Source organism: Dama dama, chromosome 22 (genome assembly GCF_033118175.1).
Source record: "Dama dama isolate Ldn47 chromosome 22, ASM3311817v1, whole genome shotgun sequence".
Lineage (NCBI taxonomy): Eukaryota > Metazoa > Chordata > Mammalia > Artiodactyla > Cervidae > Dama > Dama dama.
This window is the reverse complement of record NC_083702.1, coordinates 40192931-40205943: the sequence shown is the minus strand read 5'-3', so window position 1 is coordinate 40205943 and position 13013 is coordinate 40192931. Positions and strand designations below refer to the sequence as shown.

At 40.5% G+C, this 13013-nt stretch overlaps 1 pseudogene; it reads right to left on the bottom strand.

Annotated features, from left to right (window-relative positions):
• Positions 1 to 525: 525 nt before the first annotated feature.
• Positions 526 to 10643, bottom strand: LOC133043100 (large ribosomal subunit protein eL38-like; annotated as a pseudogene).
• Positions 10644 to 13013: the final 2370 nt, after the last annotated feature.

Genomic DNA, 13013 nt, shown 5'->3' with positions numbered 1-13013 from the left:
GAGACATACAGATCATTTTTATCACTTGCTATTTTACCATATTATAACAGAACAGTTATCAGTTTGTTTTTCAGTTTTACCATACAAATAAGCTTATCTGAATAGTTGATACTTTTAAACATGTTGGCTTAGAAAAAATTAGTCTATATAAACAACATGGAAAATCAAGTTATTAATTCAAAAGTACTTTTAAAACTAAACAGTAGGTATTTACATGGAGGACCAGTGGTTAAGACTTCGCCGTCCAAAGCAGGAGGCGAGGGTTCAATTCCCTGGTCAGGGAACTAAGATCTCACATATTTTGTAGCCAAAAAGCATAAAACAGAAGCAATACTATAACCAATTCAATAAAGATGTTTTGAAAATAGTCCACATCAAAAAATCTCTTTTAAAAAAACTAAATAGTAGTAATTATTTCTAAGAAAAAGAAGGCAGTGAGAAATTCATGAAGCCTATTGCCAGTTGCCTTTTTTTTTTTTAAAGAATAAAAAACATTTAAATATAGTTCAGATTAGCATGCCTGGTTCATTTCAGCTTCTTCACTGCCAAACCTGTGGAAGGGACAGCTTTCTGATTTCCCTGACTTCTCTTGGTCTGTGACAATTAAGGTTTAGAAGTATCTGCTATATCAAACTTTAAACTCTGAATTATCCATGTTTCTCTTCATCTTGACAGATTTGGCATTCTTTCACCTGGTTGTGAGCACAAAGTCCTTGATTTCCTCAGTTTTATCGGGCAAACAGCAGAGTGCTCAGGCCAACCAATCCCAGAGTGGGAGGGAGCAAGAAAAATGGGAAAAAGCTATTGTAGCTATTGTGATGTTTTAACTCCAAGAGCCAGATTGGGGGTTGAAACACATTCATTTTTCAAGAACTTTGTACTCAGCACCTAGTGCCGTGTGTGGCACTATACTAGGTGCCGGTATTTATTTTTTTCATAATTGCATTTTAAGAAATATAAAATGATTGACTGAAAAACTTTTTAAAAAGTAAGATGACAAATTAAAGGTGAGGAAATGTCTCTTAAAATAGAACAAAAAAACAAAACGATGACAATTAGGAAAGCAAATAGAAGAAAATTAGAAAATCAGCCCAAGAGACAGAACATCTGAATGATAAGCATTCCCCGGAGAGATAAAAAGCAAATTAGAGAGGAGGCAGTTATTGGAGAAATAATTTAAAAAAAGTTTCTCAGAATTGAGTGTCTGATTGCTGGGGTCCACTGAGTATACTAGGCCACTTCACTTAGAAGTTTCAGGACCCTGGATCAGAAAAGCTTTCAGGTTTAAGACAATGTCACCTGTAAAGGATTCAAAATCATCATGGCTGCTCAACAGCAGCATTGAAAACTGGAAGACAGTAGAACATTGTCTTCAATATTCGGAGAGAAAAAAAATCATCAGCCTGGAATTAAAAAGTAGGCACTCTATTGCTGCCCGGCAAATAGACTCATCAGGTTTATCTTTCTAGATTCTATATATATGCGTTGAGATATTTGTTTTTCTCTTTCTGACTTGCTTTACTCTGTGTAACAGGCTCTAGGTTCATCCATCTCATTAGGACTGACTCAAATTTTTTCTTTTTACGGCTGAGTAATATTCCATTGCGTATATGTACCACAGCTCAAGGAGCTCAAGTCAGGAGCTCTGTGACAACCTAAAGGGGTGGGAGGTGGGAGGGAGTTTCAAGAGGGAAGGGACATTTGTATATCTATGGCTGATGAACATAGTATGGCAAAAACAACACAATATTGTGAACCAATTATCCTCCAATTAAAAACTTTTTAAAAGGTAGGCACTCTATCAATCACGTGTGAGGATAAAGTTTTAATCTCTAGTAGTTGAGTTATAGGAAACTAACTGAAGAAAATGGATAAGATCCAGAAAATCCATAACAAAAAAAGAGGCAAAGGGATTCCCAGGTGACCATGAAGATAAAACTCTGGTATCAGCACCTGAGAGCCTGCAGCCCAGACTGCAGCAGCTTAGAAAGCTTTAAGAGAGGTGTCTTCAGGAAAACAAACTCAGAAGTACCCGAGGTGTTGGCATGTGCTGAGATAGAGGCAACTGGATGAAAGTTCAGGGATGGTATAGTGATTGAAAATTAAATGAGGCCACCAGAGAAAGAGTAAAACATACATTTCTTTTGTTTTCCTAGTTTTCTAGGCAAACACAAATATTAGGCAGTTTTAAATTCCAGAGCAAGCACACACATGTACAAGTGTGTATATAGTGTACTACATGTAATTAGTCCACTGCAACTGTGCCCGGCACACAGGACGTACTTAGTAAGTTGTAGTTATGTATACTATGTTGAGTGGTATAAGAGAGAAATGTATAAAGTTTCAATATTTTTTAAGAAATATTCACTGATTTGGCTGCGCTGGGTCTTTCTTGTGGCATGTGGAATCCTTAGTTGTGGCATGCAAACTCTTAGTTGTGGCCTGTGGAATCTAGCTCCCTGACCAGGGATCGAACCTGGGCCCCCATGTTTCAAGTGCTGAGTCTTAGCCCCTGGACCATCAGGGAAACTCCTAAAGTTGCACTATTGAAAACAGAACTTAACCCTGTCAGGAGGAGATAGGAATGCTTTTCTGGTAGTAGAAAGCCCAGTTGGCTGAATAGAGTTTGACAGATGACAAGGGAGAAGGACATTCCAGGTACAGAAAAGTTATAAGCTGGAACACAGAAGTTTGGAAATTCATTGTATGTTAAGCCAAGAAAATATGTGCCAAAGATTTATATCCTGCTGAGCTTTCAACTCTAAAGGCTATGGGCAAACCATTATGAACACTTAAACACTCAGAGAATATTGTTTCCACGAACTCTTCCTTAGGAATATACTAGAAAATTAGCCTGAGATAATCAAAGACTAAAGAGACCTTGCTTGATGCTAAAGACTACAGCTGTGATCACTAATAGCTGTACATCACACAAAGAGAGGTAATCAGATATTATATACTTTCTAAGAAAAGGGCTCAGACTTGTGAAGCGACTGTGTCATGACAATTGAACCTGAATCTAACGGTAAAGGAAACCTAAGAAAGGTGGAGACTATTTGAAAGAAAATTTGGAGGCACTTAGATGCTTGATTCCATAAGGAGAATGAGGGAATGGTGAGAGTCTTCTAGTGTTGGTAAGGAGGGAGGAGGGACCAAGGAGGGAGCCTTCTAGTGTTGGTCACTTTCTAGTATTTAATCCAACACTCACTATTAGGCTAGTGATACTTTCTGACGTCTCCTCTGGTCTCTGAACCACACGATTTTGTTTGGCCTTAGTAAGTGCAGAAGACTGAATTAATCATACAGCCCAATTGTAGTACATTATCTAGACTCCATCAGTAGTCTGAGCAAGGTCCTTCTCTTGTTTCATTTATGCCCTCTTACCCTCATTCCCTCTTGTATCTCCTTCCCCTCCCATATGAAAGAATTCTAATCTATTTAACTTTAACATGGTTCTATCTTTTTGCATTGTTCTTACAAAATGTGTATTTTTATTTATAAAAATGTACATCTTATACATCCAAGTCTTGGGTGCTATGCTTTCAGTCCAACTGTATTTCAGCGTGAATATCTGATCTGTTGCTTCCTAATTGCTGCACAGTGCTCCACGTGTGCATCTACCATATTTTACTAATCAATCCTCCCAGTGATGGACATCCAGATTACCCCCCACTCACTGTACCACAAATACAGTTACAGTGAACAACTTTGCATATGCCCTTTTATGGACCTGAGATCATTTTATTACTGGGTGAAGCTTAAATATTGCCCAGTGCTCATTCAGTGATAACGAGTGTTTATGGAATGTTGCTGGGCACTGTTTTTAGGTTCCAGGCACACAAGGTAGACAAGATCCTCGGTCTTGTATAGCTCCAGTATTCCTTCCTGGAGAATCCTATGGACTGAGGAGTCTGGCAAGCTACAGTCCACAGTGTCGCAAAGAGTCAGACATGACTGAGCTACTAATATAATAGCAAGGTAAGGAAACTAAATAAATTTTTACTGGTAGTAAAAGGCTTTATGCAGAAAACTATAACAGTATAATGTGCTAATGTCAGGGTTGCTACTTAGTTAGGTAGATAAGAATGAACACTACAGTTGAGACCTGAATGGCAAGATAAAGTGGACTAAGTGAAGAGTTGGGTTAAGAAGCTCCTAGACAGACAACATGGCAAGTGTGAGGGCCCTTAGGAGGGAATAACCTTGACACATGGGGACAGCCTCAAAAAGGCTCAGTGCAGGTAGATTACAGAGGATGAGAAGTGTGGTGGAAGACAAGAATTACCTATTGTTGCATTAACAATACTACTGCATATTTATCAGCTTAAAATGACACAGTTTCTGTGAACCAGAAATCCAGGCACAGCTTTGCTGGGTCTTCTGCAAAGCTGCAGTCCAGGTGTCATGGTGAGGGCTGGGTTCTCATCTGAGGCTCATCTGAGGATTGACTTCCAAGCTCATGAAGTTGTTGACAGATCTCAGTTCCTTTTAGGCTGCTGGACAAAGGGCCTTCATTTCTTGCTGGCTGTCAGCTGGCGGCTGCCTCAATTCCTTGTCATGTGAGCTTTTCCTACATGGCTGCTTGCTTCCTCAAAGCTAGCAAGGGAGAGAGAGTCTCCTTGTAAGAAGGGTTACAATCTTATGAAATGTTATTGGTGAAGCTGCATTCTATTGAGTAAAAACATGTCCAGGCCCCATCTATTCAATGGGAGAAGATTACACACGGTGTGAATACCAGAGGAAGGGGTCATGGTGGCCTCTTCGGACTCTGCCAGCCACAACAAAGTAAGAGAGGTTTGGCGGGGGGAGGTTAATATCATGAGGGTCGTTATAAGCACGGATATTTTTTTCTAAGTGGGGTAGAAAACCATTAGGAGCTTTGAACAGGAGATTGCATCAAATTTAAATTCCTACATATTCCTCTGCTTCGGTATCTCAGATAAATTGTAGTGGGGCCACACGTTGGATGCATGAGACAAGTGCTCGGGCCTGGTGCACTGGGAAGACCCAGAGGGATCGGGTAGAGAGGGAGGTGGGAGGGAGGATCGGGATGGGGAATACGTGCAAATCCATGGCTGATTCATGTCAATGTATGACAAAAACCACTACAATATTGTAAAGTAATTAGCTTCCAACTAATAAAAATAAATGAAAAAAAAAAGACAAAAAAAATTGTAGTGGGGCCAGCAGAGAAACAAGAAAGCCAGAGGAAGCTGTTGCTAAACTCTAGGTAGGAAATTAGTGGTCTGGCTTAGGTGATAGAACATATAGAAAGAAGTGGGTAGATTGAGATATACATTGGAGGCAGAGTTAACAGTATTTGCTGATAATTTATTAGATGATTATTCACAGATAAGTAAGTTTGCCCAAGTTAACAAACACTGTCATTGAAAGAGCCAGAATTAGGCCAGTGCCTGTACAGTTCTTATTTCTTAGTTCTGCTATGCCATTGTAGATGTCATGATGCACACAGTACATACTTTCTTTATAACTCCCATTTCCTATCCTCTAGCTCTCACCTTCAAATATTGCTTTTGACAAACAAACCAACAAAGCACAGTTTGCTCTGAAGAAGAGGTGGTCTTCCTGAATCTCTAGAAGGTATTTTTGAAATTGGTAACGTTAATATTCCAAGTGGTAGATAAGAATAGCAAAAGCAATGGTCTCAGAGGGTAGAATATCCCTGCTCCAGTACTGCAATTTGTTCTTGTTGTTCAGTAGCTCAGTAGTGTCCGATTCTGTGACCCCGTGGACTGCAGCATGCCAGGCTTCCCTGTCCTTATCTCCTGGAGTTTGCTCAAACACATGTCCTTTGAATTGATGATGCCATCCAACCATCTCATCCTCTGTCATCCTCTTCTCCTCCTGCCTTCAATCTTTTCCAGCAGTAGGGTCTTTCCCAATGAGTTGGCTCTTCACATCAGATGGCCAAAGTATCAGAGCTTCAGTTTTAGGATCAGTCATCTCCTTTAAAGCTTTAATAAGAGGTGCATGGTTTCAGAGAAGTTAGTTTTCAAGAGACTGAAAAAAAAAATCAATGTTGTGATGAGTCTGAAACAGATATAGGGACATTCAGACCAAATAACAAGAAGCAGCTCCATTATTTGGAGGGGGATGTAGAGCTTTCTCAACCTAATTTTGCCTGATTTTAATTCCAGACAAAAAGAATACAAAGAAAATACTTTCAGTTGGGCAGCTGGGAGGGAACACTGGAAAGGGAAGTAGAGAAATGACATAGAAAAAGAGAGGAAAGTAATGAAAGGTACACTATTAAATTAGTTATCATGTGGAAAAACTCTGAGAGATAATGCAACATACCTGTCTCAGGATTGTCCTACCCAAGGGAAGAAGGACCTGAAAAGTCATGGGTGAAAACTGCCCCTTGTGTGTGCATGGGGAGTATGACTGAAAAATATAGCCTGCCATATTAGTAACAAAATTTGCAGCCATCAAGCCATCACATTATAGCCACTCCAAGCCTTGAGGGAACTTAGGATAGAAACAAGATGTCCACATCTCTACAAATGACCCAATTTCTTTCCTTTTTATGGCTGAGTAATATTCTGTTGTATATATGTACCACATCTTCTTTACCTATTCCTCTGCTGATGGACATTTAGGTTTCTTCCATGTCTTGGTTATCATAAACAGTGGTGCAATGAACATTGGGGGTACATGTATCTTTTGGAATTATGGTTTCTTCCAGATATATGCCCAGAAGCGGGATTGCTAAGTCATATGGTAGTTTTATTTTTAATCTTATAAGGAACCTTCATACTGTTCTTCATAGCGGTTGTACCAATTTACACTCACACCAACAATGCAAGAGGGTTCCCTTTCTCCGCAACCTCTCCAGCATTTATTGTTCGTAGATTTTTTTAAAGATGGCCATTCTGACAGGTGTGAGGTGATACCTCATTATAGATTTGATTTGTGTTTATCTAATAATTAGTGATGCTGAGCATTTTTCATGTGTTTTTTTTGCTATCTCTATGTCTTTGTAGAGACATGGATAGATGTAGAGACTCATACAAAGTGAAGTCAGTCAGAAAGAGAAAAACAAATATCATATATTAACACAAATATGTGGAACCTGGAAATGGTATAGATGATCTTATTTGCAAAACAGAAATAGAGACACAGAGACAGAGAGAAAAGCACTGAATTCCTTAAATTGAGAGATCTGGTTTTCTTTAACTAACAATGATTTTTGATGTTCCAACTACCTGGTCTTTCTTACAAAAACTCACGTATCCTGTGTGGGCATGTTCAGTTGTGTTTGACTTTTCGAGATCCTGTGTATTGTAGACCACCAGACTCCTCTGTCCATTGAATTTTCCAGGCAAGAATACTAGAGTGGGTTGCCGTTTTCTCCTCCAGGGGATCTTCCTGACCCAGGGATTGAACCTGCGTCCCCTGTGTCTCTTGCGTTGCAGGGATATTCTTTACCACTGAGCCATGGGATCCTGGCTTCTCCCTTATTTCTTTGGAGCAGTATCTCAGAGCAACCTGAGATGCTGTGTCCCAGGCTTGAAGTCCTTAGTTTTGTCTGATGAATAAAAACTCTCTGGGAAAGATTGAGGGCAGGAGAAGAAGGGGGCAACAGAGGATTAGAAGGTTGGATGGTATCACCGACTCAACGGAGATGAGTTCAAACAAACTCTGGGAGATAATGAAGGACAGGGAAGCCTGGGATGCTGCAGTCCATGGGATCACAAAGAGTCCAATGCAACTGAGCGACTGAACAACGAACAAGAGTTAATTAACAGTGTTGTGTTAGTTTCAGTAGCACAACAAAGTTTCAGTTATACACACACATGAATCTATTCTTTTTCAAATTCTTTTCCCATTTAGGTTGTTACATAACATTGAGCAGAGTTCCCTGTGCTATACACTAGGTCCTTATTGGTTATCTATTTTAAATACAGCAGTGTGTACCTGTCAACCCCAAACTCCCTAATTATTCTTCCCTCTTACTTTTCCTCCCTGGTAACCGTAAGTTCAGAACATTTTATCTTGATGGCAGATGTTGCTGTTCAGTTGGCAAGTACTCTCTGACCCTTTCCTACCCCATGGACTACAGCATGTCAGGTATGCCTGTCCTTCACCATTTCTCGAGTTTGCCCAAGTTCATGTCCTTTGAATTGGTGATGTCATCCAATCATCTCATCTCATCTTCTGTTGCCCTCTTTTCCTTTTGCCTTCAATCTTTCCTACCATCAGGGTTCTTTCTTTCTTTCTTTTTTTTCGTTTATTTTTATTAGTTGGAGGCTAATTACTTCACAACATTGCAGTGGGTTTTGTCATACATTGATATGAATCAGCCATGGAGTTACACGTATTCCCCATCTGGATCCCCCCTCCCACCTCCCTCTCCACCCGATTCCTCTGGGTCTTCCCAGTGCACCAGGCCCGAGCACTTATCTCATGCATCCCACCTGGGCTGGTGATCTGTTTCACTATAGATAATATACATGCTGTTCTCTTGAAACATCCCACCCTCGCCTTCTCCCACAGAGTCCAAAAGTCTGTTCTGTACTTCTATGTCTCTTTTTCTGTTTTTCATATAGGGTTATCGTTACCATCTGTCTAAATTCCATATATATGTGTTAGTATGCTGTAATGTTCTTTATCTTTATGGCTTACTTCACTCTGTATAATGGGCTCCAGTTTCATCCATCTCATTAGAACTGATTCAAATGAATTCTTTTTAACGGCTGAGTAATATTCCATGGTGTATATGTACCACAGCTTCCTTATCCATTCATCTGCTGATGGGCATCTAGGTTGCTTCCATGTCCTAGCTATTATAAACAGTGCTGCGATGAACATTGGGGTGCACGTGTCTCTTTCAGATCTGGTTTCCTCAGTGTGTATGCCCAGAAGTGGGATTGCTGGGTCATATGGCAGTTCTATTTCCAGTTTTTAAAGAAATCTCCACACTGTTCTCCATAGTGGCTGTACTAGTTTGCATTCCCACCAACAGTGTAAGAGGGTTCCCTTTTCTCCACACCCTCTCCAGCATTTATTGCTTGTAGACTTTTGGATAGCAGCCATCCTGACTGGCATGTAATGGTACCTCATTGTGGTTTTGATTTGCATTTCTAGGGTTCTTTCTGATGAGTGAATCCCAAACTCCTTACCTATCCCTCCCACTAGTCCTCCTTCCTGGCAACCATAAGTTCAGAATATTTTATTTTGAGGACAGTTCAGGTCAGTTCAGTTCAGTTGCTCGGTTGTGTCCAACTCTTTGTGACCCCATGATTTGCAGCATGCCAGGCCTCCCTGTCCATCACAAACTCCTGGAGTCTACTCAGACTCATGACCATCAAGTTGGTGATGCCATCCAACCATCTCATTCTCTGTCGTCCCCTTCTCCTCCTGCCCCCAATACCTCCCAGCATCAGGGTCTTTTCCAATGAGTCAACTCTTTGCATGAGGTGGCCAAAGTATTGGAGTTTCAGCTTCAGCATCAGTCCTTCCAATGAACACTCAGGACTGATCTCCTTTAGGATGGACTGTTTGGATCTCCTTTCAGTCCAAGGGACTCTCAAGAGTCTTCTCCAACACCATAGTCCAAAAGCATCAATTTTTCGGTGCTCAGCTTTCTTCACAGTCCAACTCTCACATCCATACATGACCACTGGAAAAACCATAACCTTGACCAGATGGACCTTTGTTAGCAAAGTAATGTCTCTGCTTTTTAATATGCTATCTGGCTTGGTCATAACTTTCCTTTCAAGGAGTAAGTGTCTTTCAATTTAATGGCTGCAATCACCATCTGCAGTGATTTTGGAGCCCCCAAAAAATAAAGTCTGACACTGTTTCCCCATCTATTTCCCATGAAGTGATGGGACCAGATGCCATGACCTTAGTTTTCTGAATGTTGAGCTTTAAGCCAACTTTTTCACTCTCCTCTTTCACTTTGATCAAGAGGCTTTTTATTTCCTCTTCACTTTCTGCCATAGGGGTGGTGTCATCTGCATATCTGAGGTTATTGATATTTCTCCCAGCAATCTTGATTCCAGCTTGTGCTTCTTCCAGCCCAGTGTTTCTCATGATGTGTTGAGGACAGTAGGGAGATACTAAAATTTGTTTTTTTTGATCTTTCATTGATGATAAAGTGACATAATGAGCAGACACGTTAGGACAGACTGGCAGTCAGGAGGCATGCAGGTTTTAGGACAGTTTATGACTGGATAAAGTAGGAACAAAAGTTTAGTTCCCAGGGTAAGGCTCCAGACAATAAGTGAATATTATTTTGCCATTAACATCACTTAGGCAATGTACTTGAGTAGATAGAAGACTCAGTCTGAGATAAAAAGTAGTTGGATATCTGTTTTGGGTTTTCTGAGATTCTATATTTCTATCCTATATTCATTAACTACAGTTAAAGTGTTTACCTCTCTCCTGAAAGTCGGCTTGTCTGGAATTTACTTTCTTATTTAACTCGCATGTACCAAGCCAACATTTCCCCTGCCCTAAATCTTCCCATGGCAGAGACCACCCCTGTAACCAAAAGCCCACTTAAATTAATCAAAATAGCCAATCTTAAACTGTGTGCTCTTAAACCTTGCCTTTCCCACAGAAATCTCAGTTAAGGCTGTTTCTGCCTCCTTACCAAAATGTGGTGCTTCCCACATGTTGGGCCTCTTGGAAAACATAACACAATTTTTTTTTTTTGCAATGCATTGACCTCTCCACGTTATCACTTAGTCACCTCTGTAGATTGAAATCCCAAGGGTATAAATGAAACTGTGTTCATTTTGGATAATAAACATTCAGTTCAGTTCAGTAGCTCAGTTGTGTCCAACTCTTTGTGACCCCATCGACTGCAGCACGCCAGGCTTCCCTGTCCATCACCAACTCATGCAGCTTGCTCAGACTCATGTCCATTGAGTTGGTGATGCCATCCAACCATCTCATCCTCTGTCATCCCCTTCTCCTCCTGCCTTTGATCTTTCCCAGCATCAGGGTCTTTTCCAACGAGTCAGTTCTTTGCATCAGGTGGCCAAAGTATTGGAGTTTCAGTAATAAGTAATAAACATTACTTGGGGGAAATTTTCATGTGTAGGAGAATGTAGACTATCTTACACTGCCTTCTAGTCCAGTCTGTTCCAAGGAAATCTGAGGATCTATGATAAATTGAGGAAATAAATGAAGTAAGAAAATGGAGAGAAAAAGGTTGCTTTGTTTGTGGCCCAGTAACAGAAATAGATGCAGGCGGGAGAAGGTTCCTCAGATAAGGAAGAATAAAAGATTTAGGAATGACTGAATTACACTACCAGCCGTCAAGACAGTTTCATATGCAATAAAACGTTAAGTTCATATCCTCCAGAGAAATCTACATGGTTAGGGAGTTCTTTGTCTTCTAAATGTCCAGTGGTTTCTGCCTCTAGAGTATATAAATTTCCACTTATGACAAACTAAATCTAGAACCCTTAAAACACAGAACAAAATAGAACACCTTTATTAGGATATAACTCACATGCCATATGTATTAGTTTCCTGGCTCTGCCATAACAAATTACTATACCACAAACTAGCTGGCTTAGGACAACATTTATTCTCTCATGATTCTGGAGACTACAAGTCCCAAATCAAAATCAAGGTGTCGGCAAGGCCAGTGAGTGAGTGCCTGCTCAGTCGTGTCCAACTCTGTGACCCCCTGGACTAAAGCCCTTCAGGCTCCTCTGTGCATGGAATCTTCCAGGCAAGAATACTGGAGAAGGTTGCCATTTCCTCCTCCAGGAGATCTTCCCAACCCAGGGATCGAACCTGCGTCTCCTGCATTGCAGCTGGATTCTTGACCACTGAGCTACCTGGGACAGCCTCTCAGCAAAGCCACAGTCCCTCCAAAAGCTCTGAGGAAAGATCCTTTGTCTGCTCCTAGTTTCTGGTGGTTATCAGCAATCCTCGCTGTTCTTTGATTTGTAGCTCTGTGGTTTCAGTCAATGCCTGTTCTCACATGGCATTCTCTCTTTTTTCAGTTATATATATCTATCTACATACTTTTCAGATTATTTTCCATTATAGATTATTATAAGATATTGAATATACCCCCCTGTGTTATATAGTAAATCCTTTTTGCTTATCTATTTTATGTGTAGTAGTTTGTATCTATTAATCCCGTACATCTAATTTATCCCTCCCCGACTCTTTTCTCCTTTGGTAACCCTAAGCTTGTTTTCTATGCCTGTGAGTCTGTTTTGTTTTGCAAATTAGTTCATTTGTATTATTTTTTAAAGAGTCCACATATAGTGGATAAGCATATAATTGACAGCATATGATATTTGTCTTTCTTTGTCTTACTTCACTAGCTATAATATTCTCTAGGTCCATGGCAACATTTCATTCTTTTTTGTGGCTGAGGAATATTTCTTAAGCCAGTCATCTTAAGTCGATCATCTGTTAATGGGCCAATCACTTGTTGATGGGCACTTGGATTGTTCCCACGTCTTTGTAGTTGTTCAGTTGCTAAGTCATGTCTGACTCTGTGACCCCACGGACACACCAGGCTCCCCTGTCCTTCATTATCTCCCAGAATTTGCTCAGACTCATCTCCATTGAGTCAGTTATGCCATCCAACGACCTCATCTTTTGTTGTCCCCTTCTCTTGCTCTCAATCTTTCCAAACATCAGGGTCTTTTCTAATGAGTCAGCTCTTCTCCTCAGATGGCCAAAGTATTGGAGTTTCAGCTTCAGCATCAGTCCTTCCAATGAATATTCAGAGTTGATTTCCTTTAGAATTGACTGGTTTGATCTTCTTGCTGTCCAAGGGACTCTCAAGAGTCTTCTCCAAAAAGGGAACCCTCCTACGCTGCTGGTGGGAATGTAAATTGATACAGCCAAGAAGGTAGTATCAGCCATGAAAGTCAGTATGGAGATTCCTTAAAAAACTAGGAATAAAACCACCATATGACCTAGAAATACCAGTTCGAGGCACATATCCTGAAGAAACCAAAACTGAAAAAGACACGTGTACTCCAGTGTTCACTGCAGTACCGTTTACA